Raw genomic sequence first — 15,000 nt, 5'->3', positions numbered from 1 at the left:
AATTATTTTATTTTGATGACAAATTGATAATTTTATCTAATTTTGCATTTACGTGTAGACAATATTATATTAGTAAAAACCTCCGTCCAAAATAAATAATTTTTATAATGTCCTTGAGGATTTTCAATTATTCACAAAATATTAATTCTTTAGCTACGAAAACACCTTTGGAATAAGACATTTAATTCGTCATATGCTTATATAATAATAGTTATTATATAAACATATAAACGTCGGATGAGACTTTTGTAATAACATAATTATTACCTATTATGCAAACTGAAATATATGCATCCAATACATATATATACGTGATGGGCACACACTGCTCACCATGTATAGGTTTTGTGACACGTTTTCTACAATGCTTTTATTTTATTTAGTATTGCCATCTAACGTATCTTTTTGTTGCACTAATTTAATAATACAACAGTAAAACTTCATTATTTTTAACTTTTTTAATCATATTGCCTTCTATATGATTATTTTCATATATTATTTATATATGACTTATGCCGGCAAGACTCACTCCATATACATAGTCATATATATTTCACTTGTGAAATTTTTCTCATATGACATGCCTGCTCGACATCACCACCCCTATATAGGTTTTGTGACACGTTTTCTACAACCAGCTCATTTTACTAAGGTCTACCATCTAATGTATCTTTATGTTGCACTAATTTAATAATACAACAGCAAAACTTCATTATTTTTAACTTGTATAATCATATTGCCTTCTATATGATTATTTTCATATATTATTTATATATGACTTATGCCGGCAAGACTCACTCCATATACATAGTCATATATATTTCACTTGTGAAATTTTTCTCATATGACATGCCTGCCCGACCTCACCACCCCTATAAAGGTTTTGTGACACGTTTTCTGCAATGCTTTTATTTTATTTAGTATTACCATCTAACGTATCTTTTTGTTGCACTAATTTAATAATACAACAGTAAAACTTCATTATTTTTAACTTTTTAATCATATTGCCTTCTATATGATTATTTTCATATATTATTTATATATGACTTATGCCGGCAAGACTCACTCCATATACATAGTCATATATATTTCACTTGTGAAATTTTTCTCATATGACATGCCTGCTCGACATCACCACCCCTATATAGGTTTTGTGACACGTTTTCTACAACCAGCTCATTTTACTAAGGTCTACCATCCAGGATGAATGTATCTTTATGTTGCACTAATTTAATAATACAACAGCAAAACTTCATTATTTTTAACTTGTATAATCATATTGCCTTCTATATGATTATTTTCATATATTATTTATATATGACTTATGCCGGCAAGACTCACTCCATATACATAGTCATATATATTTCACTTGTGAAATTTTTCTCATATGACATGCCTGCCCGACCTCACCACCCCTATAAAGGTTTTGTGACACGTTTTCTGCAATGCTTTTATTTTATTTAGTATTACCATCTAACGTATCTTTTTGTTGCACTAATTTAATAATACAACAGTAAAACTTCATTATTTTTAACTTTTTAATCATATTGCCTTCTATATGATTATTTTCATATATTATTTATATATGACTTATGCCGGCAAGACTCACTCCATATACATAGTCATATATATTTCACTTGTGAAATTTTTCTCATATGACATGCCTGCTCGACATCACCACCCCTATATAGGTTTTGTGACACGTTTTCTACAACCAGCTCATTTTACTAAGGTCTACCATCTAATGTATCTTTATGTTGCACTAATTTAATAATACAACAGCAAAACTTCATTATTTTTAACTTGTATAATCATATTGCCTTCTATATGATTATTTTCATATATTATTTATATATGACTTATGCCGGCAAGACTCACTCCATATACATAGTCATATATATTTCACTTGTGAAATTTTTCTCATATGACATGCCTGCCCGACCTCACCACCCCTATAGAGGTTTTGTGACACGTTTTCTGCAATGCTTTTATTTTATTTAGTATTACCATCTAACGTATCTTTTTGTTGCACTAATTTAATAATACAACAGTAAAACTTCATTATTTTTAACTTTTTAATCATATTGCCTTCTATATGATTATTTTCATATATTATTTATATATGACATGCCGGCAAGACTCACTCCATATACATAGTCATATATATTTCACTTGTGAAATTTTTCTCATATGACATGCCTGCCCGACCTCACCACCCCTATATAGGTTTTGTGACACGTTTTCTACAACCAGCTCATTTTACTAAGGTCTACCATCAAATGTATCTTTATGTTGCACTAATTTAATAATGCAACAGTAAAACTTCATTATTTTTAACTTTTTTAATCATATTGCCTTCTATATGATTGTTTTCATATATTATTTATATATGACATGCCGGCAAGACTCACTCCATATACATAGTCATATATATTTCACTTGTGAAATTTTTCTCATATGACATGCCTGCCCGACCTCACCACCCCTATATAGGTTTTGTGACACGTTTTCTACAACCAGCTCATTTTACTAAGGTCTACCATCAAATGTATCTTTATGTTGCACTAATTTAATAATGCAACAGTAAAACTTCATTATTTTTAACTTTTTTAATCATATTGCCTTCTATATGATTGTTTTCATATATTATTTATATATGACATGCCGGCAAGACTCACTCCATATACATAGTCATATATATTTCACTTGTGAAATTTTTCTCATATGACATGCCTGCTCGACATCACCACCCCTATATAGGTTTTGTGACACGTTTTCTACAACCAGCTCATTTTACTAAGGTCCACCACCTAATGTATCTTTATGTGGCACTAATTTAATAATACAACAGCAAAACTTCATTATATTATCATCAATAATTTGTATTAAATACAAGTACAATCGTAAATTGTTTAACATTGTTTAAAATTTTTGTCAAAGTTGAAATGATATGTCAGTTCAATAAAAAATTCACCAAGTCCAAAAAAATGTTTTCTCAAGTTTAACTCGAATTCTTATCTTAGTATATTAATAAACTGTATTAAATGCTATTTAAAAAGTTTTTCATTCAATTTTCACATGTTGAAATTTTTTGCCAATGTTGAACTCATATCTCGGTAGAACCTCATATCATATGGCTGCAGTTCAATAAAAAATTCACCAAGTCCAAAAAAATTTTTTCTCAAGTTAAATTCAAAATCTTATCTCATTATATTAATAAACTGTATAAAATGCTATTTAAAAAGTTTTTCATTCAATTTTCGCATGTTGAAATTTTTTGTCAATGTTGAACTCATATCTCGGTAGAACCTCATATGGCTGCAGTTCAAAAAAAAATTCACCAAGTCCAAAAAAATTTTTTCTCAAGTTAAATTCAAAATCTTATCTCATTATATTAATAAACTGTATAACATGCTATTTAAAAAGTTTTTCATTCAATTTTCACATGTTGAAATTTTTTGTCAATGTTGAACTCATATCTCGGTAGAACCTCATATCATATGGCTGCAGTTCAATAAAAAATTCACCAAGTCCAAAAAATTTTTCTCAAGTTAAATTCAAAATCTTATCTCATTATATTAATAAACTGTATAACATGCTATTTAAAAAGTTTTTTATTCTATTTTGACATGTTGAAATTTTTTGTCAATGTTGAACTCATATCTCGGTGGAACCTCATATCATTTGGCTGCAGTTCAATAAAAAATTCACCAAGTCCAAAAAAATTTTTTCTCAAGTTAAATTCAAAATCTTATCTCATTATATTAATAAACTGTATAAAATGCTATTTGAAAAGTTTTTTCTTCAATTTTCATATGTTGAAATTTTTTGTCATATTTCGCTAGAACCTCATATCATATGGCTGCAGTTCAATAAAAAATTCACCAAGTCCAAAAAAATTTTTTCTCAAGTTAAATTCAAAATCTTATCTCATTATATTAATAAACTGTATAAAATGCTATTTAAAAAGTTTTTCATTCAATTTTCACATGTTGAAATTTTTTGTCAATGTTGAACTCATATCTCGGTAGAACCTCATATCATATGGCTGCAGTTCAATAAAAAATTCACCAAGTCCAAAAAAATTTTTTCTCAAGTTAAATTCAAAATCTTATCTCATTATATTAATAAACTGTATAACATGCTATTTAAAAGTTTTTATTCTATTTTGACATGTTGAAATTTTTGTCAATGTTGAACTCATATCTCGGTAGAACCTCATATCATTTGGCTGCAGTTCAATAAAAAATTCACCAAGTCCAAAAAAATTTTTTCTCAAGTTAAATTCAAAATCATATCTCATTATATTAATAAACAGTATAAAATGCTATTTAAAAAGTTTTTCATTCAATTTTCATATGTTGAAATTTTTTGTCAAAATTGAACTTATAAGTTTTTCATGTCTTAAGTTGCGCCACCAATATGATGGCGTTCTTTTGCTACCAAACATATTAAATGCATACTTAAAATACGCAAGTATTCTGTACACATAGATACATATATATCATGCATATTTTTAATTTTCGCCACTAATATGATGCCGTCCTTTTGCTACCAAATAAATATGTATAACTAACACATACTAAATAAATGCATATTTAAAATATGCAAGTATTTTGTACACATAGATATACTATGCATATTCTTAATTTTCGCCACTAATATGATGGCGTCCTTTTGCTACCAAATAAATATATATTACCAACGCATAATAAATAAATGCATATTTAAAATACGCAAGTATTTTGTAAACAAATTTTCGCCACTAATATGATGGCGTCCTTTTGGCTACCAAATAAATATATATTACCAACGCATAATAAATGCATATTTAAAATATGCAAGTATTTTGTACACATAGATATACTATGCATATTCTTAATTTTCGCCACTAATATGATGGCGTCCTTTTGGCTACCAAATAAATATATATTACCAACGCATAATAAATAAATGCATATTTAAAATATGCAAGTATTTTGTACACATAGATATACTATGCATATTCTTAATTTTCGCCACTAATATGATGGCGTCATTTTGCTACCAAATAAATATATATTACCAACGCATAATAAATAAATGCATATTTAAAATACGCAAGTATTTTGTAAACAAATTTTCGCCACTAATATGATGGCGTCCTTTTGGCTACCAAATAAATATATATTACCAACGCATAATAAATAAATGCATATTTAAAATATGCAAGTATTTTGTAAACAAATTTTCGCCACTAATATGATGGCGTCCTTTTGGCTACCAAATAAATATATATTACCAACGCATAATAAATAAATGCATATTTAAAATATGCAAGTATTTTGTACACATAGATATACTATGCATATTTTTAATCTTCGCCACTAATATGATGGCGTCCTTTTGGCTACCAAATAAATATATATAATTAACGCATACTAAATAAATGCATATTTAAAATATACAAGTATATTTTGTACACATTGATATATTATTTATTTATATATATAATATATTCATATATTATATAAATATTCTTCTTATATGCGTAATTGTATAACATAATTATGCATACAATTTTGCATATTTATATATATAAACATATATACGTTTCCATATATACATCATACATATAATATTTTTTTATATATGCCTTAAACATATATATTTTATCGAATCGTCAAGCAAAGGATAAGCTTCAGTGGATCGCAGTATGGCAGCTGCTCAACCACTTACAACACCTTGCCTGTTATAAAAGTCGTTTACAATTGATTCAAGGCTTTGTCATTGTATTAAATAATGTTTTAATATATAACTAGCGCGGCACCAGGTGATCGAAGATCCTCCCAATTTACTATGTTATATGTAACATTGGCATCACATCCATCGTCGTCTATTAAATGAATAATAAACTTTTAATGGTTTAGAAGCCATACAATGCAAATTGCCCCTTATTTATCATTGCAGTCCAGCACGGATACGACCTTAGAGGCGTTCAGGCATAATCCAACGGACGTAGCGTCATACCACTGTTCGCTCGAACAAGTATTGTGCCATTGGTCCGTACCTGCGGTTCCTCTCGTACTACGCAGGAATGCTGTCGCAACAACGTTTTGTCATTAGTAGGGTAAAACTAACCTGTCTCACGACGGTCTAAACCCAGCTCACGTTCCCTTGCATGGGTGAACAATCCAACGCTTGGTGAATTTTGCTTCACAATGATAGGAAGAGCCGACATCGAAGGATCAAAAAGCGACGTCGCTATGAACGCTTGGCCGCCACAAGCCAGTTATCCCTATGGTAACTTTTCTGACACCTCTTGTTAAAACTCTTTAAACCAAAAGGATCGATAGGCCGAGCTTTTGCTGTCCCTGTGTGTACTGAACACCGAGATCAAGTCAGCATTTGCCCTTTTGCTCTATGTGTGGTTTCTGTCCGCACTGAGCTGGCCTTGGGACACCTCCGTTATTATTTGAGAGATGTACCGCCCCAGTCAAACTCCCTACCTGGCAATGTCCTTGAATTGGATCATACCTGAGTAATTGGAGTTATACCAAATTTTTAATTTGAGAATACATAAATGCACTCTCTCATTAATGAATTTGTTTGCGATTATATAACAAACTCGTGATACTTTGATCAAGAAGCTTGCATCAAAACCCAATACCATAAGATATAATAAATATATCCGTATAATGGCTAGGAAATGATACACGTTCCATTTAATCAAGTAAGTAAGGAAACAATAAGAGTAGTGGTATTTCATTGTCGATACTAAACCGAAATTTAATATCTCCCACTTATTCTACACCTCTTATGTCTCCTTACACTGCCAGATTAGAGTCAAGCTCAAAAGGGTCTTCTTTCCCCCGCTAATTATTCCAAGCCCGTTCCCTTGGCTGTGGTTTCGCTAGATAGTAGATAGGGACATATATAAATTCCGGTGTTTTACGTGTGCACCTGTCACAAGTGACTTATCACACGGTGCCCGAGCACAGGGATCAATTTAAGCATGATCAGCGCCCCCCTTGGAATTCACCGCAGGTACACATTTGAAGAGCCAGTTGTTTGGACTGGACACTTCCTCCTGTGTGGGGAGCGAGGCCCACCTAAAACCTCTGCCGATCTGTGGTTCACGGCAACCGGTTGTATTACGCAACTCCACGTCGAGCACTCCGCTCTCTCCGCAATTGGATATAAACCACAGCCACCACGATGCTCCCGAAGGGCCACAACCCGTGCCAGGACGGACAAAAGTCCGCGGGCACCTGGCTCCCGTGGTACCAGAAAACCTCCGGTCAGGTTTCGTACCACAAGGGTACTACCAATTTAACTCCAAACAGTTAGCGTTGGTGACGCACCTCAAGAATCGCTTCGTACGACAAGTGGAGGTCCACTGTGGTGAAATTCTAAGACCCGTCATCCACACGGGTGAGGCCAGTTTTAGCTTTTCAGCTCGGGACTGACAGCCCAAAAAGTAATTATCCGTTTAGTCGCCTCATACGACAAGCAGGGATAAGCTGTGGAGGAATTCTAAGACCCGCCAACCACACGGGTGAGACAGTTTTAGCCTTTCAGCTCGGGACTGCCGGCCCATTCATCGCCTCCTGGTACAACAATTGCCGACGCCTTGCGAACACGGCATCGGCAAATGTTTGCAATAGCTGCATCCTCTCCTGTGTCGCCACCGCTCCAGAAACTCTCCAGACGCCATGCAGGTATTCGATCCCAAGTCCATCGAGGTGACGCAAATCTGCATATATAGGGCATACACACAGAACGTGCAGCGCATCTTCGCTATCCGCACCGCATAGACATGCAGGCGTTCCGCTTAGACGTCTCTCATGCAGAAATGCATTCAGCGATCCATGGCCTGTCAGCAGGAATCCAGCACGTAGGCTGAAACCGAAGTCTCGCCTGCTGAAGACGAACCCAGCATCCGGGATAAAAAGATGAGTCACCCGGCCGGGTTCATCACCATTATCCCATCTGCTTTGCCACTCCTGCAGCAAACGGTCGTCCAGCATCGCCATCTTCTGCTTGTGATCAAGACCCGACAGATCTTGACCAAACAGCCAGTCGCTCTCCTCCAGCGGGTGATCGCGCTTGAGTTTGAAACTGATTGCCAATTTCTTGGCAGCCAGATCAAACGGGGGAACACCAGCAAGAACTTGCAGCGCCACAGTGGACACTGTACGGCACACCGGTAGGAATCCAAGAAGGATGCGCCTTTGGCAGGACAATAGGTGCATCCTGGCCCTACTCGTCTCATCGCCGTGGCATACCACACTGAGGCACCAAATAGCGCACAAGGCACCATGAGTCCAGTGTAAATGGTCCGCTTGGCACGGGGACTGATCCCCCAGTCGACCCGTAGTACGCGTGCCAAAACACCAACGACTCCGCTCAGCCGATCACGTAAAGACGCGATATGCGGGTTGAAATTCAACCGCTCGCCGACCGTGATGCCCAGATACCGGTATTTGTCAACGTAGGGCAGGCTTGCTCCAGCAAACCGTACCCCCGGCCGCCTATTAGCCGATAATTGGCCTTTCAGCAACATGACAGCCGTCTTACTGGTGGAGACGGACACGCCTACCTCTGTTCCCCAAGCTCCTACGATGGACATGTACTCCGCTCCTTTCGACTCCAGATCGTTTCGGGAGTTTCCCTCAACGAGAAGTAGCAAGTCGTCTGCATACGCGCTCAGTTTGCACAAAGGCTCCAAGCGCCGAAGAAGCACATCCATCATGAGGTTCCAAATGAATGGACCACTGATGGAACCCTGTGGGCAACCTCTGGTCACCGGCACAGATGCTTCCTCGTATCTGCTGACGATGCACGCACTCCTGCCAGAGAAGAAGCTTCGCCACAAGCTGGCTTCTCGGCAGCCAGAGTCGATCAGCCGGCGTAGCACAGCATCCCACTCCACGTGGTCAAATGCTCCTTTGAAATCCACGAAGATTCCGAGTACATATCTTGCCGGGCTGGCGTCGACCGTACTCTTCACGTGTCTCCAGGCATCCTCCACACAGCGTCCAGGTTGAAATCCAAATTGCCATCTGCAGCCCTCTGGGAGCATGTCCTTCATTCGGCTGACCATGATACCCTCGAGCACCTTACCAAAGACTGGTAGCAGACATATACCACGATAAGAGCCAGGATCGCTCCTGTCCTTATCGGGCCCCTTGAGAAGTGGCACAACGCGCGGGCGTTTCCACTCAGAAGGGAAATGTCCTTCGGCTAAACAGCGGGAATACAACGCTGTAAGATGCTGAGGAATAGCACGCCAAACCTCCTTACAGATCACTCCAGTGATGCCGTCCATGCCAGGCGAGCGTCTGCTCCGTAGCCTGGCGACACAAGCACTCACTTCGTACTCGTCGAGTGTGGGCGGAAGCACATCTGGGATGGCAATCGGTGCATTCGACTCCGCAACGGGGAAAAAGTTACGGAGGAGCACTCGCGCACAGTCGTGCCATGTTACGACTGGCTCGCCATTTACCCGTAGGCAGCCCAGCTCGGAATTCCGTTTGTGACGTCGGCAAATCCTGTAGACATGCCCCCAGGGGTCATCCCGATTATCTCCAACGAAGCGACGCCAGTTGTCCTCCTTTGCCGACAGAATAAGCTTCTTGTACTGGCCCACGGAGATCCGCAGGTCAGTAGCAAGTCGCCCTGCTTCATCGCTGCCACGACGACGAGCATTCTGTAGCCGCCGCCTCAGTCTCCTGACCTCTCGGCGCTTCGTACTGAGGTTGGCATTCCACCAGACCACTTTCCGAACGGCTCTCGGCTGCCTGCGTCCAAATACATGGTCGCATACACTGTGCACCAGTGCACGCGTTGCAGACACCTGGTCATCAATGGACATCTCCGTGTAGTCCTGCGGGAATTCCTCAAGCTTGCATACAAGCTCACCACGGAACGACTGCCAACGTGCATTGGAGAAGTTCCAGGACGGAACAGGAGCATCGCTCTCAACTGTGTCTCTGGGGTCTCGCGTCACCTCAACACAGATCGTGTTGTGGTCACTGAGGTCCCACTCGTCCACTCTCCAGTCATATGCGGCCCACATAAGCGCTGCTTCGTTGGCAATCGTGACGTCGATATCACTCTGTCCGCGGTGATTATCGAACGTATACAAACTACTGACCTCATTTAGCACGCCGGCTCGGGATTCTTGAATCCACTCGGTCAGCAGCTCACCCCTTCGGCGGTTCGAGTCGCCACGAGCACGCTCGAGCGATTTGCTGAACCACAAGGGGGACACTGCATTCGCATCCAAGCCACAGATAACCGGATTGCTACCAGCCAGTAGTAGCACGGCATCTAGATACGCAAGGTACGGTTCCAATTCAGTGTTGTATTGGCAATACACGGAGCTCAGGAAGATTGAGCCAAATCTTCCAGTGACACTCACGCATACGCCAAAGTCCGTGATGAGCGACTCAATAGGCATACAGATGGCATCCGGGTCGTCCAAAAGATGGCAGCCTTCAAACGCCGATCAGCAAACACACGCATCCCGGCTGGAATGCCCGTAATGCCGTGCCTTTTGTCGACGTATGGTTCCTGCACCAAAGCGAACATGTGGCGGGAGTCTCGCACCCGAGTTGCAAACTCAACGGTAGCGGCTCGACCTCGACCACAATTAGCTTGGATGAAGCTAAACATTTTAATGTCTAGCTTGCACCCTCGCTAAGACCGCACCATATATCGGGCACGTCTCCGACAGCATGTAATGCCCGGAGGGAAGCCCCTTGAAACGGCAGTTTCGGCAGTCCACCGGGCTAGCACATTTCGACGCTACATGGCCGGTCTGCCCGCATTGGCGGCATACTTCGTTTTTCAATCGGCATTGTGAAACCTTGTGGTCGAATCCCACACAGCGATGACACGCGTATGTTCGGACGAGCGACCTACAGCGGAAGGAAAACCACTTAATATAGACCCGCCCGGTCTTATCAAGCACCGCTTGCGCCTTTTCGTCACATTCTAGTGTCAGATTGATTCTGACACCGTCAGTGACCGACCACGGCTTCGACGCCATATGCACCATCTTCTTGAAGGCCGACGGCGAGAACTCCTCCTTGAAGTGGTTCTCATATAGCTCGTCCATGAATACTTCGGGTATAATCGCTGTGTCCACGTCGAACACGGTGATTTTCGACCTAACTCCACGGTTGCGCTCAACCTCCAGACCGACCTCGTTGAACTTCACGTTGGCCACCACTTTTTTGATTTCACTTCTTGACGGCGTACGAATGACGGCGCCACCGCGCTTCAATTCACGGATTTCATGAACTCTAACGCCCAGAGCTGGAGCAACTTGGCTCATTACCTTATCGGCAATCTCCTTGCCCGACACTGTCGGGTCCTTGCTCGTCACCACAGCCGACCACGTTTCCACGGGCTTCTTGGCTGCAGGAGCATTTCGAGGTGCGGCCATCGGGGCAACGCCGGAGACAGCTCTGGTTGCGGCACAACTAGCATTTGGGGCCATGAAGGGCGCAGCAGTTTGTTGGCATGGCGCAACTTTCGTCTCAAGGACGGCATTACGCACAGCTAGCGCTGTCACCAGCTCGCTAAGCCTGGCAGTTGCCTCCAAAACGGCGATCGCCGCTTCCGGCGCCAGTCCAGCGCGCAGCACAGCGGACCTCACCGTCTGCTCTACACCCGCCAGCTGAGCCAATACGGCATCAGACCCTTCCTTCACCACACTAGAAGCAAGAAAACTACCTGCAGGAGCTGGACCGGCAGGCCCGCTCATTCGGGCGATAGCCTCCACCGTAGCGGGTGCAGGGGCGGCAGTAGCAGCAGCAACTCCATCGGCGACTCCAGCGGCGGTTCCAGCCAGCGGCGGCTCCAGCGGCGGATCCAGTGGCGACTTCGTTGGCGGCTGCTCCATCGGCGTTGACTCCAATGAAGGAGACGGCCAGCCGCTTGGCAGAGGAGGCATCATCGCTCGCAACCAAGTTGGGCGTCGATAGAGCCATATCCCGCACCCGTCTGCTCCTTTTCTCTTTCACTTTTGCTTCTTTTGGGCGATCCTCTGAAACGGACATTTCGGACTCGCTACACGCACTCGACATTCCGCGCATTTTATTGTTCATCACAACAACCGCAGAAGAAACACTGCAAGCAGTGAAAACCCAAGCAGTGCAAGGAGTACACTTGTGACAAGCTGTACCGACACTTGCGAGTTATTTTGTTGTTCTTCTTTGTGCGAGTTTCGTAGCCAAACAGAGCTTAGTGTGCGGCAGCGCAGCTTTCCAAAGTTTGGCGGGGTTAGTGTCTCTGATAAGCCTTGGGAGGTTTGAAACTCCGCTAAAGCTTGCAGCGGCTCACGACCTCTGGGTAAGAAACACTGCAAGCAGTGAAAACCCAGGCAGTGCAAGCAGTACACTTGTGGCAAGCAGTGTACTCAGTGTAGGTCCAAATTAACAAGCTTTTGTCCGTGACAAAAACTATAAGCTTTTCTCAACTTTCTTATTTTCTTCTTCTTCTTTTATTGCTATTCACTGAAAGAACTAGAACTAGAACTAGAACTAGAACTTTCCACGCACGTGGTATTAATTTTCCACAAAAGAAATTAAATTTCTCGGAAAATCTAAGTGTCACTGTCACTATTTTCTATCCAAATTATTGCGTTTAGGTTCCCGCACGGGACACACTAAATTCCGTCTTTGTCGGCACTGTTTTATCGTGTTACGCGGTTTTCGTACGGAGCGCACGGGACGCACGTCTGCTCACTTCGGAAGTTCGTTCGCAACTGAGTAGATAGGGACAGTAGGAATCTCGTTAATCCATTCATGCGCGTCACTAATTAGATGACGAGGCATTTGGCTACCTTAAGAGAGTCATAGTTACTCCCGCCGTTGACCCGCGCTTACTTGAATTTCTTCACTTTGACATTCAGAGCACTGGGCAGAAATCACATTGTGTCAACACCCGCTAGGGCCATCACAATGCTTTGTTTTAATTAGACAGTCGGATTCCCCAAGTCCGTGCCAGTTCTGAATTGATTGTTAATTGATAATCGTTATAATTTAAAAGAACTAACTGGTTGCCCAACTAGTATTCTTAAAAATTTTAGCAAGAAAGTTCCACAATTGGCTACGTAACTAAACTATCCGGGGAACAAGAAACTACCATAAATGATAGAAACTCTATTTACCCAGAACGAGCACATAAACCATGTTATTGTTTCCCAATCAAGCCCGACTATCTCAATCTTCAGAGCCAATCCTTATCCCGAAGTTACGGATCTAATTTGCCGACTTCCCTTACCTACATTATTCTATCGACTAGAGACTCTTCACCTTGGAGACCAGCTGCGGATATTGGTACGGCCTGTTGAGAAGTTTGCGTGTCCCCACCATAAATTTTCAAGGTCCGAGGAGAAAATATCGACACAACAGTATATGTCATGCTCTTCTAGCCCATCTACCATATCTCTCTGCGAAAGACTTCCATGGTAGTACGGCTATAAAACAGAAAAGAAAACTCTTCCGATATCTCTCGACGGCTTCTTTATGGTCGTTCCTGTTGCCAGGATGAGCACGAGGCCCATATTTAATAACAAACGGATACTCAACAGGTTACGGAATTGGAACCGTATTCCCTTTCGTTCAAAATTATTCAAGTTTTTTAATTATGACAAAATTTAAATTTTAGTTACTTTTTTTTACTTGAAAATTTTCGGCTTTCGCCTTGAACTTAGGACCGACTAACTCGTGATCAACCACTGTTCACACGAAACCCTTCTCCACTTCAGTCCTCCAAGGTCTCATTCGATTATTTGCTACTACCACCAAGATCTGTACCAATGACGGCTCCATGCAGGCTTACGCCAAACACTTCTAAGCACACCATTGTACCTTCCTACTCACTAAAGTTTCAAAATTTATATTACAAGTAATATAAATCATCTACTTTAGCGGTAATGTATAGGTATACAACTTAAGCGCCATCCATTTTAAGGGCTAGTTGCTTCGGCAGGTGAGTTGTTACACACTCCTTAGCGGATTTCGACTTCCATGATCACCGTCCTGCTGTTTTAAGCAACCAACGCCTTTCATGGTTTCTGAATGAGTTGTTAATTTGGGCACCGTAACATTACGTTTGGTTCATCCCACAGCGCCAGTTCTGCTTACCAAAAGTGGCCCACTGGGCACATTATATCATAACCTTAAACTTCATATCAAGAAAGTTAAGGTTCTTACCCATTTAAAGTTTGAGAATAGGTTAAGATCGTTTCGACCCTAAGGCCTCTAATCATTCGCTTTACCAGATAAGATTATTTTATACAACAGTTAAATGCACCAGCTATCCTGAGGGAAACTTCGGAAGGAACCAGCTACTAGATGGTTCGATTGGTCTTTCGCCCTATACTCAATTCTGACAATCGATTTGCACGTCAGAACTGTTTCGGTCTTCCATCAGGGTTTCCCCTGACTTCAACCTGATCAAGTATAGTTCACCATCTTTCGGGTCACAGCATATATGCTCAAGGTACGTTCCAGTTAGAGGCATAAATAATATAAATATTATTATACATAACTATATAGAACGCCCCGGGATTGCGTTAATTAACTATAAATAGTTAAAAAACTAATCCCAATAATAGTCAAGTTAATTACGCTATTAGGTTTATATCCCAATAACTTGCACATATGTTAGACTCCTTGGTCCGTGTTTCAAGACGGGTCCCGAAGGTATCCTGAATCTTTCGCATTGTTAATCATACAAGTGCTTATAATAAACATAAAATCAATGATAATCATGCCATTATATAATTCCGAAAAATTAACGCACTGTACTCATATAATCTATCAGCACTTTATCAAATTTTTGAAATTTATTTTATGTTAAAATGCAAGCACTCTAATTTAAATAAACTCTTATCAAAATTGTTTGATAAATTCCATACATGCTAATAGATTACAATGTCCTTATATGGAAAAAATGCACACTATCGTTATAATATTGATTAAATATTACAATTCTAATGAT

General features: G+C 40.6%; 1 pseudogene; it reads right to left on the bottom strand.

Annotated features, from left to right (window-relative positions):
• Nucleotides 1-5,654: 5,654 nt before the first annotated feature.
• Nucleotides 5,655-15,000, bottom strand: part of LOC133849715 (large subunit ribosomal RNA) — a 9,815-nt pseudogene continuing 469 nt past the window's right edge.

The sequence above is a fragment of the Drosophila sulfurigaster genome, unplaced genomic scaffold (genome assembly GCF_023558435.1).
Source record: "Drosophila sulfurigaster albostrigata strain 15112-1811.04 unplaced genomic scaffold, ASM2355843v2 contig_233_pilon, whole genome shotgun sequence".
NCBI lineage: Eukaryota > Metazoa > Arthropoda > Insecta > Diptera > Drosophilidae > Drosophila > Drosophila sulfurigaster.
Note: the sequence above shows the minus strand (reverse complement) of the source record. Positions and strands in the feature narration are given on the sequence as shown.